The 18,597-nt window shown below is 42.9% G+C and overlaps 1 protein-coding gene across 2 annotated transcripts in view; it reads right to left on the bottom strand.

Moving 5' to 3' along the window:
• Positions 1-18,597, bottom strand: part of RASAL2 (RAS protein activator like 2) — a 163,058-nt gene that overhangs the window by 48,943 nt on the left and 95,518 nt on the right. The gene's annotated exons all lie outside the window — the stretch shown is intronic.

The raw sequence follows: 18,597 nt of genomic DNA on the forward strand, positions 1-18,597 counted from the left end.
AGCATAATAAAGTACACACAGCATTAAAAATCTCTCCACAAACACACATATATGCATTTTCATATAGAGCTAGATATGCATATGTATGCATACAGATACCTTTATCACAAGTGCTGCCCATCTCCAGCTCAATTGCCAGACTTTAAGGAATCCAGCTTCACAAAACACCCCCCGACACGGGGAGGGAAAAAATCACTTCCTAGCAGAAAGTCCATTGTTATCTTCTGAACCTTAAGGAACAGGAGCAAGCCGTGACTCCAGGCAGGGACATTTTGACTCCTGCCGTTCTCCTTTCAAGATGCAGCTTAAACTTCAATTCCTGGCCGGCCGGCCCTGGGGATCCGTGACTTCCACTTGAGGGAACGCCGGGTGTCTCCGTCCGCCCTCCCTGCCTCCCTCCCCGGTCGGGGCTGGCGGGGAGCGAGCGAGCGGCAGCACACAGAACTGCAGCTCCTCAATCAATCGCTCCGGCTGCACATCCTCATTAGTTACTTTCAGGCTATTAACAGACGCCCAACTGCCGGCTTCCCTCCGCTACCGAAAATCTCCCTGTGCATCCTGATTCACAGCAGCAAAAAACAAGGTTTATGGGGAGAGACAGCCAGCTGGTGCCACGAGAGCAGCGTTTTCCTCCAAAGAGCCGGAGGAAAAAAAAGGAGAGAAGCCTTCTTCAGGGATAGCATTACTTGTGATGTCTTTGCATGCCGGATTTTGATTTCAGCAGAGTTATAATACGTCTCTCCCATGGATGCTTGGAGACTGACAAAATGAAGCACACAGGAGGAGAGGCGAAGGAATCCGGACCCTGCAGTATTAGTGTCTCACTCGGTAGATACTTATCTTTTAACAAAAGCAAACTGCAGACACTGAGCCCCTCAGTCTGCTTGGGGAAAGGACTGCTAAGAGGGAGAGCAGCCTGGTGAACTGGGCAGAGTCCAGCACACGGTGTGGTATTCCAGCGAGGGACGGGCAGGGCACAGCCAGCTGTGGGGGCAATGCCCCAGCCCTGCCCGCACGGACCGAGCCCATCCCGGCCTGCCAGAGCCAGCGGGAGCCGCAGCGGAGAGGTGCCCCTGTGGGGAGAACCCTCCTCCTCCGGAGCAGCACCAGCTCTCCTACAGCATCACCTGTTCCAGAGCTGCAGGGTAAGTCCCATCAGGGCACCTTTAGAGAACAAAAGCACTTGGAGCAGGGCCAGTGCCAGCCCAAGGTTTTTGAGTCTGTCAGTCCCACCACCTCAGGAGCCTTTGCAGTGCTGCCAGTTTTACCTGACGGTGCACTTTCCTATCACCAGCTGCCTCCCTGGCCTAGATGAAGGGAAACTTTATTTTCTGCAGCACCTGTAAGTACTGCTCTGCCCAGAGCTGTGCTAGGTAGGCTATAAAGAATTGTCTCTGCCATTCCCTGCCATTCCCATGTCCATGTAACAATGGCCAACGGGACTGATGTATTCCATTGGAACACGGCTAGAGTGAGCACCTTTGATCTTACACTGACTAGTAAGGAGTAACGTAATAGGTTTGGCTTCCTCCACTTCTCACGCGCAGGAAATCACATCAAAGCTGCCCCGGTAATTTAAAACAGTCTGTTAACTTTGCTGAGTCATAAATGGAAACACGAGCACAAATTCCCCACTATTTTCCACAACACTTTAGGAAAGAGCTTAACTTTAAACTGAAAGGAGTTGAAAAGCTACCACAAGGAATGTGCCTGGCTCCCCTTGCCTTCCCTCTCCTCCCCAACATCTCCCCAGCAGCAATCCAACTTTTCTGCAAATAAAATGTCGGCATTTCATCAGTAAAATGAGTTTCTTTTTTCTCACACAATCACAGAAGTGTACTGAATGGGGAAGGGAAAATGAAATATTCACTAGGTGCCTGCAGTGAACTAAAAATAAAAACTACCTTTCCCTCTCTTCTCCTTCTAAAATACAAGAGCAAATAGACATGCTTAGTCCCTAGGAAAATAAAGACCCAGATACAGCAAAACTGTCGGGATATATTAACTGGAAATCAAAAGCTGAAGCAACTTGCTGTGACGCCTGTAGAACAGTATTTTTGCTGAATCTTGAGAAAGAAATCTATACTGTCACCACCAGGCAAAAAATTAGACAGTTCCCTCCCCTGCTCCACTAGTAATGCTTGAGGCTACTCTTGCATATCTTCACCTGCTGCAAAAATCAATGCACCTCTCATCAGCTTAGTATTAAATTACAAGTGCCTTCTGCATTGCTCACTCTCAGGGACCAAGGCTACAGATAGATCACATTGTTTATCCATCAAAACAATCTGAAAGCCTTTTCAACCCGTCTGTTCTGAGAAGAAAAGAAAAAAAGGCAAAAGGGAAGAAAATCCACCTGACAGATCCACCCCATTTCAACCTTCAACAAAAAACTGCAGAATCTTACAATGGTTTGGGATTGAATGGGCCGTAAAGATCATCCAGGCAGGGACACTTTCCACTATACCATCAAACAAATGAGTTGTAAACATCCCAATGGGTCCCTTTTATCATCTGATATCTTGGTGATACGCAGTAATACTTATGTAAATAAGTATTTATCCAAATAAGTATTTACACACTACATAGCAACAGTCATGTCCAAATTAGCTGAGCCAATTACTCTGCAGTGGCAGATGCCTCTGAGGAGGGAGCTGCCCAAGGATACAATGCAGGCAGGTCTCTTCTCCCATCCTGTTGAGCCACTCTCTACCCTCAGCAACACCAAAGCTTGTTCTGTAGGCCAGGAGGAAGGTTTGTGTAAGCCAGCTGCCACTTACTACACAGAGTAGTGGTGAGTGTTGCCTCCTCTGAGGGGAACCCTCTCTGCCACAGTGGTGTAGCCTCAGTGCCCTCTGGTCACCGCAGGGCACTGGGGGTTGCCCTAAATTTCCTATTGCTGAGTGTTGTGGCTACTTGAAAAACTCGCTGTGGTGGAAATTTGTATTTTCACTGTGAAGAGCTTTTTCTCCAGGTAGGAGAAGCAGACACTAAACAAACCTCCCAGCTTTGTGGGATAGCCACACCAGGTAGGAATTATTTGCAGATACAGAGGAAGAACAAGAAGAGGAAGAAGTGTCTCAACAGCATTTTTCTGATGGCTATTACCTAGTGAAATAGGAAGCTTCATATCAAAATAAATAAAAATGTTAATGTTTTATCTTGCAATAAGCATTCTCTCTCATTTTGCTCACTTGGGGAGAATTCAGACTTGGGCCTAATTCACAGATTGTCATAAAAATTTCATTAAATGCCTGTACAAGAAACCTAAGGTAAAAGCAAACTCAAAGCCCCCTAATCTGTTTTAAGTCCTGAAGTCCAAGTTTGTGTTCTGACTAAAACACATTATGCAAATCCTGCAAGGTATAACTTAAAGGAAAAAATGGAAATTTGCAGAGATAGCTTTTCCACATTTATCAAGGCAAGCAGACGGGGGGGAAAAAAAAATTACAAGAAGATGTATCAGAGTGAATGCAACCAAGTTTCAGGACACTGAAGTGCACAAAAGCTGCCATGCCTGGAAAGGAAAATACAAAGGGAACCCTGCAAAGCTCACTGGCTGTAGAACTCCAGCATCAAACAACTGCTAGATATAAACCATCTAGCAGTCCATTAGTAGGGGTTTGAAAAGAAGTTACTGTGCTTTACTAGGGATTGAGTCAATAAGATAAGTCTTGGAAGATGATCCAAGTAACTATAAAAGATTTTAAATTTACAGACAGGCAATTCTGTTAGTGTTAGACAGCTGCATTGTGCTGGCATATAAAATAGGTGCAATTGAATTAGTGCCCAGTATAGAGGGTGCATAGAAAGCAACATAAATGACACATTAAGTCACTTAAAAGATTCTTAAGTCATTGATTCCTAAAAGACTTCGGACTTCACAGTCTGAAAGAACAAGACCTAACATGGAAGCAGATGAATACTAGAGGAGGCTGGAAGAAAGGGCACAGATATCACAGAATAATTTTGGGGTTTCAAGTACAAACTCCCACAATTTATTTTCCCTGAAAGTTTGGAGGAAACTGTATATGGCATTGAGTGAGTACAACATCAGATGTTCTTTGACTGATGCACGCACTTTGAAGCAGAAGAACAAATCCTCCAGCTCTGCAAACCAAGTCAGAAGTGAAGCAGATGCACGTCCCTAAACTGCTCAACATATCCTCTGCCTGGCTGTACAAAATTTGGGATAGTTGCTCCTTTTTGACCTCCTCATGCAGCAACGTCTAAAACTCCCCTTAATGGTTGACTCCACACACAGCCAAACAAATTGCCTGGACAACAGTGCCAACACAAAAGCAGAGACAAGGAGCTGCTGCCCATGACCTGGAGATGCTGATGTCCTCGTTACTTCCTAATGATCTTGGACTGCCCCTGCTAATTCAAATTACCTTGTGTTTGCTGCAGAGATTGCACACAGACAATTAACACCGATCAGCTGATGCATGGTAACTTGTTCCTGCAGCCTAATCTGTTTAGAGGCTTATGATTTAAACACACATTAGTATGATACCAATATTTATTGTCCTCATTATTAAACAACAGCCTTGAGCCACAACTTTCCAAACCAATCTTTTTACTGTCTGTAAAAGGGCTGTGAATAGAGGCATTCTTTAGAAAGCTATCCTTTGGGACTGCCTCACTGGCTCTTGAACACACCAAAGCTCAACAGCTCCTGCCTGTTCCCCTGCATGGCCCGGAAAGCTGCTCTGAGCCTCAGCACTTCTTGCTCACTGTGGCAGGATTTTGTCCCTGAGCAGTAGGAAATATTGTTATGGACACAATAACAATAAGACCCAATGTACTGCAGACATCCAAGAGGTGTCAGTGAACCCTAAACGTGGTCCCAGAGTTGAGACAACACTTGGGAATTTTTATTCTAAATGCATCTGCACATTTCTCTTAAGAAGAAAAACTTAGAGCTGTCTCCCCTGATTTATCTTCCTACCATCACACAGTTCAGAAGTCAGGCAAGCTGACAGAAATGAGAGGAAGTGGACTGAACCCGGTGATCAGCTTGTCAAAAGGCACAGAGAAGAAAACCAGAGCAGTAAGTAACATTGTTTAGTCCGGTTAAGTTCATTTGCTGCAGGGCACAAGCCCATTTACAAGGTAACCCTCGCCCAGTGTGTTTGTAACTATTTCAAACAGGCTGTAACCAAGTTTAATTAACACTGCACACCACTTAAAAGCTTTTAAAAAGAAATAAGGTCAGGGAGCAGAAAGACTGAAGAAATTAAGCACCAAAGTCGTAAAGGTTTCCCGGTAAAGTGTTAAAACCCGAAAAATACAGTTTGTACCCTACCGTACCAAGGAACGAGAGAAGGCTTTTCTCATCTTCCGTGCTGCTATCCAGCCATTCGGCCACATGCCCAGGAGAAAGCAGACTTATTCTCCAGCCAGAAAACTTTTCCATACAGAACACTGTAAGTGAACGAAGCAGGGCAGGAAGAATGGGGAGGAGCTGATGGTCTTGGGATTCCAGTACTCCAGTTACTGTCTACACTGGCAAACATGAGAGTGTGATCTTGCCCTGTTCTCTCAACCGTACCTCTGACACGGCAGGCATGGGTGGGAGCAGTAACTGGGATTTGTACTTGTCCCTTTGTGTCAGGTTTCAGTCCAAGCAGGAACAGAAAGAAGGCAAAAAAGAGAAGCAGGGGACACTGAGGTGTCAAAATCCAGAAGAGGCAGCAGGTTATAATAGAATCAACTTAAGTAAAAACTAGAAACACATCAGTGCTGAAGAAGCTCAAATAAGTCAGCACAATAGCTCATCAGCTAAGAGCAATGTAGCCCTACCATTCCTCACAGTGTTGGCTTTGTTTGAAGGCTCAGGTATTGTGCTTTATGCTAGGGAAAAAAAAAAAAAAAAAACAACCCAGCAAGCTCAGAGGCAATTTAAATCCCCTCCCCACTACTAACGAGCCCGCATTCCCCTGTTTACAAGCCCTTTCCTGCTCCAGCTATTATCCCAGCCTTCTTTGCAATGAATTTGTTCATGCAATGGCAGGTTGATCAATCTGTGAATAGGAAGCTCCCACCCCTCCCTCTCCCCTCCTCCTGCATGGCGGCGGCATTGATCGGCAATAATGGAATCTGCTGCTGGCTGCCAACAGCAGCAGAGACAGGGAACTGCTCCTCTTCCTCAGCCCCGAGCAGCAGGACAGGGGGAATTCCTCCTCTTCCTCGAGCACAACCACAGCCCTGCTGGGTTCAGCCCCCACTGCCACGGGCAAAGCAGAGAGAGGTAAGGACACAGCAGCAATCCTGGGGGCTCAAAGAAGCCATCAGCACTGATGGGTGGTTATTTATCTAAAAAAAAAAAGAAAAACAAGCTAAATGGGAAATAATTCTGTCCTGCCTGGACAGCGAGCTTGCTCTGCAGTGAAGCCTCGTCGCCGTCACTTTATGAAGGGTCACATTTAATTGTACGGGATTTACAGTGTAAGATTTATTCTGCACAAAATGCGTTTTACATGCACGAGCAGTGACGAATCCTGGTAAGTGAGGGACTCCTGGGCCCCACAAATCAAAATTGCCTTTGTCCTCAGGGGATGGGGCTGATGCTCTGATCAAACTGCACTCTTTAAAGAGACAGCCGCCTTTTGCTCACCACTTTCTGAACCTGTCTTTATTTTAAATAATTTATACACTTGCCAGTCCCTATTACAAACAGGGATATTTGCTGACCACTGACTAAAATCCAAGCTACACCAAAAAGCCATTAGATCAGCAAAGCAAAAAATTAGATACCAACCAACAAATAAATTAAAAAACAGAACAAAAAAAAAAAAAAGCTATCAAGTCCCAGCAGGGAGGAAAATTCCAATTACTAAGACAAACTGTAGCAAGTATTGTTTGTGCAGGACAGATATTTTCATAAAACACCTGCCAAGCTGGGCAGATGCTCTACAGAATTCCCAGTTAATGAGGGAACATGGGACAGGTGGTTCAGGAGTGAGGTACCCCAGCAGCGTGCCAGACTGAGCAGAGCTGTCCTCCTATTCCCACTGAACAAGTGCATCTGTATCCCATATCTGGGAGGAAAACCCAGAAACATTCCCTACATCATATAAAATCCTGTGATAGATAGATTTCCCATCTATGCAAAAGGAGCTGATTTTTTAAAAGATTAACTGTTCCAACAAATTTCCCTCTGTGTGTGGGAGGATCACATTTTGTCCAACTTCCACAAGTAGAAACTTTTCTTTAAGACTGTGCAAACTGATGATGTAAATCTACTTGCAGTAAGAATGGAATGAAAGAACTTTTAGAGAAAGGATTAGATAGTTATTTTGGTCTATCTGGTTAGTCAATATGAAATGAAAATTTTATATTGAAATTTTTTTTTAGTTCCCTAATTAAATGCTGTACTCACAATCACCTGGGTGTCTTTCCATTAAAAACTTGCAATATTAACTATTACCTATAAATAAAAGGTTCTAGAGAAAACAGAGATATAAGTATTGATTCCCCATGAATGCTTACCAATTTTGTGTCCTTTCTAGGAGTACAAATCACATACAGATCCTGTTTTCCTCCCTGGCTGCCTCATCTTACGTAATAATTTAGCTTTATTAATCCTTTCTAATATTTTAAAATGTTCATGATAGCAGGGGAAATATATTGCATACCAAATGCAAAACTGGGTTACTGGAGTATTTTAAAATATGGGAAGATAAAAAAAAACTTCGTTAAAAATGGAGCTAGAACTGGCAAAGACTTCAGCCAGGAGGATGCACCTAGGAACTGAAAGGACAGTGAAGTTTTCAATAAGCAGATTTCTCCTGTGAATTAACATTCTTGGGGAAACCCACAGAGGGGAAAACCCTACATAAATACATCCCTATTATTTATCTTCATTTTGTGTGGTCTAAAAGGTCACACTAACATGCAAGTCACCTGCCTGTAAGGGACTGTCAGGAGGTGGAGACAGACATCAGAACAAAAGCAAGAATTAAAAAGTCCTTGTAAGAAAGTAAGTCATGAAGACAATCCCTCTAGAAGTCCTGGAAATTTGAAGTGATTGAAAAGATGCAGAAGAGACACCAGATGACTTGAAACACTTTTAGAACATCCCCCAGTGACTTCATCCATTTGCTGAATTATTTCTGAACAAAGACCTGTCTTCCAGAAAAAGGGACATCCAGTTGTCACCACCCTCACAAAGACACAAAGAGCCTGTCTGATCCCCTGTAAGCTGTTCCAATGGTTAACTCCACTCTGCTTAGCAAATTGCTCCTTAGTTCCAAGACTGAATTTATCAAGCCTCATCTCCCAACCACTGGGCTCTTGCTGACTTCTCTGCTTACATCCTTTGAATACTTAGTTTCAAACAATCCCTTCAAATATATCTTCAGACTCCTCTGGAGCACTGATTTTGATTTTTAAACCTTTGCTGTGCAAGAAAGCCAGAGACACAGCTCCACAGCTGCAGGAGGGATGTAGTGCTGGTCACAGCAGAAGTTACATTGTGAACAGCTTCTTCAATTTGTCTTAAGGGAGGTCTTGTGCCCTAATGCTTTTCAAAAACCATAAAAAAGTTTGTCCAAATTTTCCAGGACAGCCAGATTGTAAGATAAAAAGCAAATCAGCATGAAAAAACTATTCAAAATATGACTAACTTATTTTCATGCTGTGGGACCTACCTGGGAGTTTGTTGAACCAATGCAAATCCAGATACAAATGGCTCTATTGACCAGAGTAGAAGTATGGAAAATATGAAAATAGAGAGAGGAGGGAAGGGTCAGCAAAGTAGAAATAAAACAAAAACAAAAACAACAAAAAAAACCCAAAAAAAAACCAAAAAACAAACAAACAAAAAAAAAAAACCCAAACAAAACCCCCCCAAAAATAATCAAAAAGCAGAGACAAGAAGCAGTTAATATCTGTATTGAGAGACTGCTTTCCAAAATTAGCAACAGTGCCTGTACAGAATAGCAGGTGAGAACATGAGAAAACCTGTTCAAAGTGTTTGGGTTTATCTCCCCCACCCCTGAGTTCTAAAAGCAGATGAGTTCTCAAGCCTGGAAAGTAAACCAAGCCCTTCTGCTTTGGAGCATCTTACAAAAACCAATAATTTAAAACTTGTATACATCCCTCCCTGGTAATTCCTGCATTACAGCCACCGACTGAACTCTGCAGTTGTCACCAATGTCACTCTCCTGAAGTTATGAGTCTAAAACCTGTGAAGCTAAGCAGCTTTGCCATCCTGTGAATTTAAAAATTAACCTTCTTGATCAGTGAAACTACCCAGAAGCATGAGTCTCAGAGTTTTCTACAGGAATTTTTAGTAAATGAAAATTCATAATATATGCAAATAATAGAGCAAAGATGCCTTGTGATGCAGATGCTTTGTAAGCACATAGTGTGGTATTATAAATCTTAATGTATTAATGTTCTCTGCATGAGGCATTTTCAAGGGGAGGAAAAATGGGTCTTACATGCACTCCAGGGACAGGCGCTGACAGACTGATTGATGGATATTGCTTTAGTCAGTAGATGATGTCCTCACAACAATATAGGTTAGATATTGCACATCCAAGTCATTCTTAATAAAATGTCTTACAGATAATTTAGGAGGGAATAAGAAACAATTAATGTTTGTTTCTCCAACCCCTGGAACAATGTCATGTGTCAGGCAAAACTACTCACCTTCATACCTGTCATAACAGGAAATAACAGGAGTTATATCTAAGGCACTTTGCCCCAGAAAAATGCAAAGCAGTACTAACTTTCCAATCCTATTTTCTATGCCACAGCATGGAACAAGCAGCTGGCTTGAAAATAAGTTTCCTTGACACCTAAAAATGTCACTTCTATACGCACAAGTCTCTGTTTCCTTCATTAAATCATTTTAAATGCCCATCTATAATGAAAGCCATTTTTCTTTGAGGAGCAGCATTACAATGTAACAGCCTCCTAACCAAGCTGTGATCTAGTTCAAGAAGATCCCAGTGGACAAGGCTAAGTAACTCAATCTGTATTAGGAAACCATGATGGGAGTACTCACAGTTATTTTGGAACATGGGTAACTTTTTTGGCTTAAGTGACCTAAGAGAAAGCAGTGTGTAGTGGTGTGACAGGATCCTGTGAACACGCTACGAGCAGAGTAATTCTGTTGCAGTGTTAATCAATAGCAGGTTTATGTCAGACATGAGAAGATGTGGACAGCCCCACTGGAGCATGGCAAAGCACACAGAAAGCTCTTTTTAATCAGAAAAAATAAAAAAGTATGGATACTCATGTCTCTCTTCAAGCCAGTTCATTTATTGTGGAAAGCGAAACCCTGCTGATGAAGTGCCAGCCCACACATGCACATTACAGTCTAGTGTTTTATCCTTTCAGATTGCTTAATTAAGTGATTTCAGCACAGTCACTGATCTCTACACTTCCTCTCAACAGCTCTTATCCAGCTGCAGATGACAACCTCTGCACACTGATGTAATATTGTCACTTAGCTGGGTAATTGTTCTCCTCACTTCCAGAGTGAGCACCACCAGCCTTCCCAGCCCAGCTGAGATCAGAGACCTTAACCAGTGGTTACTCAGGAGGGGAGCAGAAAAAAAGAATTCCCTAAATAACAATTTCTGGAGCACAGAGGAATCCAGGGGCAGTGAAAGCTGTGCCTGCTGACAGCCTGGAAAGATAAATAGGGACAGAAAGGCTCAAAATGAAGGTGAGAAAAACAACAAACCTTGAAGTTCTGTCGTATATAATAATACAGGTAATTCCTGTAACTGGGCAGAACTGTTGGATTTTCAGAACTTCACTGATGAAAAACCATGGGGTATTTTTTTCCCCCCTTCCACACCAACTTAATTACATTTTTGTACTCAATCCAACTTCCTTGGTATCCTCAGAATAGCCAAGGGATTCAGCTAAGTTACACTTCTAGCAGGATGGCAAGTTTATAAGTACCTATTAATGACCACTCCAAAAATATGAAGCTAATTTAACTCCAAATTAGGGCCAAGAAGTTATTCACAGAGCCATTCACTCTGGAGTGCCTTTCCAGACTGTGAACCATATGCCTCCTGTCAACAGACATCTTGTATTAAAGTATGAATACACCCAGCTATATATTTAATGAGCAGAATGTAAAGGGTACTTCATTTCCAATGCTGGCATTCACAAGATGACATTTTTCCCAGGAGTTTTCCTTGCTCACCTTGCAGGCCACATAGTTTGCACAATTCATGTCTTCACAAGCGCTGTATTTTGTGAAAATAATTGATTAAGGCAGTTTTGTTGGCATGCTTCCACCATTCATGTTGGTCTCTACTATTATTTCTTGACCTACTGTTTTTCCTTGGGCATACAGGCTCAACCAGAGCTGGGAAACACCCAGGACAGATTTTTCTTATTTAGACTCATTTGGATGACATCTCCAACAAGCAAACAAATTAAAGAACAAGTTAGTGAGGGCTGGGGTTTGGGTGGTGGTTGGTTTGGGGTCTTTTTACCTGTGACTCCACATCATCACACAGATAACAGAGAACTAGAATTTTGAGAAAAACAGTTCACATGACAGAGAACTAAATACGAGAGAGAAGTAAGTGTCATTCAGCCTCCAACATTCTAGTTCCATCAGAATGCCTGACACCCACACGGATGGCTTCCAAGTGTTTTGAGATGCCATTCACCATGACCAACGCGATGATTTACTGACCATGGCACTTACGCTTCTGGCCAGATCACATAGGAACTGCCCCATCAACTTAAGCATTATTTACCTTCTTCCTACAACATTTGGCTCCAGGTAACAGCACTCCCACAACGAGTTCAACTTGTTGCTTTCAGCACAACCCAAATATCAGCGATTCCTGCAGAGCAGGGTTGAGGGTGCCGTGCCAGCAGGGAGCTTTACTCCACCCTGAGGTCACTGCTTGCTCCCTTTATGCATCAAGAAACCACAGCTTTGCCAACACCATCAGGTGGGAGCAGAACTTTCCATGACTGGCACAGACTTAAAAAGTTACCAGCACTTCTAACACCACATAAGGAGACAGAAAAGCACACCAAAAAGCTCTCGGTGTGCAGCGGCCCGAAAGCACGCGGCTGGCACTCACCAGGTAGGCAGCAGAAAAGCAGGAGCATTCCAGAGAACCAGTGGCTGTGACCAGCAGCATGACTCCCTACCCATGCCCATGAATCATGTAGTCTCCCTCCCTCTCACCACTCAGTTCCACCTGTGTTTATAGGAAGACTATGTTAATCTCTGCATAAGCACCAAAATACAGCAACTGCCAAAGCCCAAGGCCCTGTCAAACACTAGAGATTGGTGCAAGAAAGGCAGCATATGGACAGGTTTTTTAATCTGTTCCCAAATTAGGGACCAGATTTGGTGGTGAAGCAAGGAAGCACAGCAAGGGAAGAGACTGCATAGTTTAAGGAATTTTTACAAGGACATACCAAGTCCTCCATCTTGTGGATATGACCTTAATTTTTGATTGATGCAATATCTATCTTAGAGCTTCCTCCTGGATGCTCTGGTGGGAGTTTCCCTGGAGAAAATACAGCTGACATTTTGGAGTGATCTTGGGACATACTAGGCCAGGGCTTTAGGAGCATGAATGCTATGAAAGCAGGCATTAGAATTATGCTTTATTTTGTATAGTTGGCATTTTTCTGTAGCCATTACCCCTGGAACCAAACAGATGTAGAGACAATTACAACATCTATTCTAGAAAAAGGACTTGTCTGTAACAGTTTCAGTGAGACTGAGCTTGGAAATCTCACTGAAGCCTACTCCAAAACAAATCAAAACAGTTTGGAAAATGGATAAATAAATAGGAAAAAAATCATTTCAATCCCCTCTTTTTAAGCCAGACATTGATTTTTCAGTGCTTGTGGGTTGGTGCCACTTTTGAAGGTTGCCCAGAGACTCGACTCTAAGGAAACATGTTGGCAGAGCTGTTTCACTTCTCTGGCAGATGTGCACATCACAACATTGCCCTCCTAAAGTCCCTGCTCAGCACACTGCAGGTGCAGGAGAAGAAAAATGCAATATCACATATTACCACAGCAGACCCACAGTCCAAGGATCAGCACTGTTCTGCTAGGCAAGAATGCATCAGGAACAATTTCTTCACTGAAACAGCGGTTTAGCATTGAACAGGCTGCCCAGGGAAGTGGTGGAGTCACCTGGAAGTGTTAAAAAATGTGTGCATGTGGCTTTTAGGGACATTGTTTAGTGGTGGCTACGGAAGTGCCAGGGTAACGTTTGGAGCTGATGATCTTGGAGATCATTTCCAACCTTAATGATTCTATGGTTCCACACAGACTCACCACAACCATTTGTAGCTGCTACCACCTGCTCAGAGAAGCAGCCATTACTCTGTAACCCAATTTCTGCAGTCATGTGTACCACGACAATTTCACCATCGTTTCCCATTAAATCCATAACATACATACTCCTAGCCTGTAGACAACTTCACATGTGGAGGTGATAGTGCTGAAACCATAAGCTCTGCCTGTAGTTGCATCATTTGCTTGCTGACTTCCTGTGCAGATTTCCCTCTCCCTTACCAGAAGCAGTCACCCATAGCTGAAGAAAATTAAATGGAAGGGGATCATTAGGTCTCCCTTCTGCCACTGGCCCAGTTTCAAATCCCACCATTATTAGGCCTCCTAAAAAACATTTGTGCTGTCTGATGCCAATTAGCCAAGAAATCTAGATAAAAGGAAGCTCTCCCTTTGCAGAGAATTAAAGCTTGGGCAAGGTACATACCTCTACACGCTGGAAAATGAATCTGTCTCTTGATGCCAATAAGCCATTTACAAATGCCATCCACACCCTGTAATTTGCTGCATCCCCAATATCTTTGACTTCCAATATTACATGTTACACTAACTCCCAGATATCAGAAAATGGCAAGGTTAAGGCTCAGTGTAGCAGAATGTCCCTTCCTCCTGCTCATGCACAAATGAAGCTGATTTGTTCCCATGAGCTTTAAAGAGCCATGACAGATCTTTTTGACACAAGTCGCCTCAAGTATTCATTGCAATAACACTTTTTTTCCCCTCCCCAGAGATTTTAAAGAGAGAAAGAGGAGAGTACCCACAGAGTATGAGATAAAGCTGGGCAACAACATGAAGAATTTGCAGGAATGTAAGTTGCTGCTCACATCTGCCTTCCATAACACCCCAGTATTGTACTCTTAATTCTCTACCCTATTAACATGCTAATCATATGAAAGAGTCCCAAAAAGAGACAGGAAATTCTAAAGGCACCCTCGTGGTAACTACCCCAAAAATCACCTAAATGAAATTTGGAAGGAATAGGCATTGTGGTGCCTTGAACTTTTCTGAGCAGTTTGCCAAAAGTTTGCTTGTTTTTCAAAGGAACGCATGTTTAAAAAGCTGAGGCAGAAGGTTTTCATTTTCTGATCATGTAATTCAAAAGCAGCTGCAGAACAAGCCCATTGGTTCAGGCTAACAAAAACAGTCTCTCCAAGTTAGTAAATTAGTATTCACCCTGTCTATGGATGAGGAGGAAAATGACTAAGGAGGACGTCCTAATCAGCACCTATTAAAGGAGATTTCCAAGGCAGAAAACATTTGACTCAGGAGATTCCATTCCCCAGTTCCTTAGACAACATTTACTGGTTTTGTACCTACTGGGAACTGTTCAACCATATCAAAAGGCAGGAAACTTAAATGCTTTCTAGCCTGCTATCACTTAATACATTTTAGGACAAAAGCTGCTGGAAAAGCAAGTGGCATTGCTAAGGCAGTGTCCTTTATATTGAAAGGAAACCAAATCTTCTTGTTTTTTATGTGCAACCTGTAGGATTCCCTGAACTGCTTTGATTTACCATCACTTTCTGGAGGACAGGAAGCAAGGTTGGCAACATCCTTCCTCTGCTGGAAACATCACACAATGCCAGCCACAAGTAAACACTGACAAATATTCCCACAGAGTGCCCTTGGATGATGATGTCTGGCCTTATCTACGAATCCAATGTCAAAAATGTACTGACTCAGGTAAGAGCTTTCAGTGAGAAGGAGAAAAATAAATCTCATTATTTAGCTGGCAATAAAACAGATTTTTAGCTCTGAAAGCTGTTTACAAAAACCTGTTCTTCATCTTTGCATCTACATGTTGTTCTAATACTAACACTTAATTTCTGTACCAGTGAGCAGAAAAGTACCAATGTAAACATCTCTTTAAAGACCTTTGGATAAAGCTGATATAACGAATAAAAGAGTTGGTACACACACGGCACACGGACAAAACCCCGGCAAGTTTCTATTCGCTTTGAGCCAAGTAATTTTAAATCTCCAGCAGAACACCTCTGTGCCTCCCAGCCAACCCCGCCCCGCTGGAATCACCGCAGAAATCACCGCAGCAGCGCGGCCGTGTCCGGAGGGACCTGTCTCACCTGTGCACTGCATTCTGTGGGAATCCTATCAACTCCACCATGGTCCTGCCAGGATGACGAACAGGGGCAGCGGAGCCTCCGCGCTCTCCTCTCCTCTCCTCTCCCCGGCCGGGCAGGAATGCAGCACAGCCGGAGCCGTCCAGCGCCAGCCTCCCTATTCAGCTCCCTGGCTCGGGCTGGGCGAGAGCCGCCCCCCGAGAGCCGCCTGCCCTCCCAGCGCCACGGATGTTCCCCAAAAACGACACCATCCAGCCGGCACGGGCACACGCTCCACTTCTCCTGTCCCTAGGGAGCGTGGGGAGCCGAGAGGCAGCGCAAGCACTCGGGGTGGGGTGGAAGGGGTGTGGGCAGGAGGAGACGCTCCTGTGAAAACCCGTCCGATGCTGAGAAAACACAGGGATTTCAAGCAGCTGACTCCGAGGCTAAAATCAGCTACAGGGAAACTTAAGAGGGTGATATCACTGCAGACGCTGTCCAGAGTGCAAGAAGCCAGTTTACATGAAAACATCGCATGAGCTGCACCAGGGAATATATCTGAATCTCTTTGAAAAACAGCATTTCCTCTGAAGAAGTTTCCCCACTTCAAATGCTTCTACAGCTTAGGAAATACACAGCTCCAAAAAAGCCCCAAGAGTTACTTAAGCAAACAATGAACTTCCCCCCCCCCCCCTTTGTTTTCTGCACTGCCTTTTATTTTTGTCTTTAAATTCAAAGATCTGTGGCTTTGGGAATGAAATGGTGAAGTCTGATATCAATTACCTTTTCCTGAGCTCTGTTCTTTTTTTTTATTTTTAAATTTTACAAGTGTTGAACTTCCAGGCATAGCATTTTTATTTATTTATAGCTCTTTAAAGCACAGAAGCCAAACCCCACACAGTTTGGTTGCTACTGCCACCATACTGTCCCCTTCATACGTTGTGACACCCCGACAAAAGAGCGTGTCAGGTTGAAAAGCCCATTTTTAAAGTCTGTCCTCCAGCAGGTCCCACCTGCCAGCCAGGGACACAGAGCACACACACACACAAGAATGTGAAGTTGCTCAGCCTGTTGCTAAACAAGCTAAAATTTCCCACCAAGAACTGAGGGGCTGCCTTTTGCTGTTGTCAAGAGCAAATGTTCTGTTTATTTTTAATTTTCTTCATTTTTTTCCCTAATTTTGCCATTTGATTGCAATACCTCTGATTCACCTCTTTTTTTCTTGCAGGGTTACTTTAAACGAGCTTCTGCTCATTGTCTCAGGTAACAATTTCCCACACCCTCAGTGTTTTCCCCTGGAAGAAAAAGCTTTGGTCACCCTGCCTCCTGCCAAGGCTCAGGTGGAAAATCTGTGGAAAAAACAAGCCTAACCCTTTGGAAAGAAACTCACTGAATGTGTTACTTAAACAATACTGACTGCAAAACAAATAATAAAAAAATTGTTACTGCTCTGTTGTCCTCTAAAACCAATCACTAAACTACACCCAGGGATCCTGCACCAAGAGTAGGAATGGAAAAGAAGAGAAGCTCCAAAAAAAAGAGGCATTCTCCCCCAAAAATCTGTCACTAACAGCAGAGTAACATAATATACAGTCCCTCCAAAGGACAAATTGGTTTGACCTGCTGCTTGGAAATGCCTAATTACTGGAAGCAGTAGGGAAAACTTGGGATCACAGTGGAGCCAGACTGTGTAGAAGAGCAGCAAGAGCTCCTAAGGGCCCATGAGCTCCTCTCTGCCCACCCCTGCAGGGCAGAGAGCCAGAAATGCTCGGGTAATTACACAGCACTGTCCACTCCAGAGCTCGGGACCAGCAGCATCCGCAGCACCACAGAAAAGCATCTCTGCAGAGGGTGGGGCAACACCACACAAGGCATGTGTACCACAGGGCATGAGAGAAAAGATGGAAAAATTAAGGACTGGGACATGAAAATAAGTCTGTACATCTCTTCAAAGGGTTCTTGTACTTTTATGGGCAAATATTTTTTCTTTACTGTTATTATTATTATTGCTATTATTCTATTTAATTTTTATTATTATTATTTTGATTTCTTTATTTATTCATAATTTGGATATGTTCCCATATTTTGCTTCTTGTTTTTCCATCATTTAGGAACCCTCTGTTTTAAAAATAGGCTCTAACAGAAGGGTTAAAACTTTAGATTCATCTCTGAAATATGGCCATAATCTGCCTATTTCTCCCAGAGAAGACATTTTTAGTGATGCAGGAAGGCTCAGTCCTGGTAACTATTTTTGTCAATCCTACAGCTTGCTATATGGACCTCAAAAAAAAGATCTCTGAAATGCTGAAGAATCTGTCTGACTCAAACAAAGACATCTGCTGAAAACTTAGGTAGAAAGAGTGAATAGGGCAATTAATAAATAAATGAGGGGTGGGAAAAGCAGATTATACAAGTACTTGGAATTATTCTAGACATCTACCCAGATTCAGAAATTCAAAATGCAATTTGCAAAGTCTAGGGATAAAAGTTGTTTCCAAAAGACTGTGACATTGAATAAAAATTATTAGAAACCCCTGATAACATTACATGACTTCTGTTCAAATAATAGGACGTTTATGACTTTTATGCTACTGCTTTAGCTTGTCCATGCCACAGAACAGTGGGAAAAGACCATTGGTGAGGAGGAACAAGTGAGATGACTGGAGTTTTCAATGGTCAGATCCTCACCTAAACTGCATCCAGCTCACTGAAAGGTCAAGAAAACATCTGCAGTTTCAACTGAGACAAAAAAACAAACAAACAAACAACAACAACAAAAAAACAAAACAAAACAAAAAAAAAAAAAAAAAAAAAACCCAAAAAAACAAACAAAAAACAAAACAAAACAAAAAAACAACAAACCAAAAAAAAACCAGAAAAACCCTTCAGCTCTTCACTGGATGATGCACGAGATCAAGCAGCCTCAAACATGCATCAAGAATTATTAGTCTGTAGGCAAAAGCACTTTACTGGACACCAATTGTACCTTAATCGGCACTAATCACTGCTAAAATGTATAGTCCTCTCCAGCTCCAAGGCTGCTTTTGGGAATCCAGGATTAGCTTGCAGCACAGAGGTGCCTGGTGGAAGAGTTCCTGATTAACTCCAGGGGAGTTCAACAGCCCAATTTCCTCTTGGAGGACTTCAATTTTCCTCTGTGGCTTTATTATTTTTCCTTTAAGTAAATTATCTCTCTCTGCTGAGCTGCTAAAACATTTTTCATCAATTT

Source organism: Vidua chalybeata, chromosome 9, assembly GCF_026979565.1.
Source record: "Vidua chalybeata isolate OUT-0048 chromosome 9, bVidCha1 merged haplotype, whole genome shotgun sequence".
Lineage (NCBI taxonomy): Eukaryota > Metazoa > Chordata > Aves > Passeriformes > Viduidae > Vidua > Vidua chalybeata.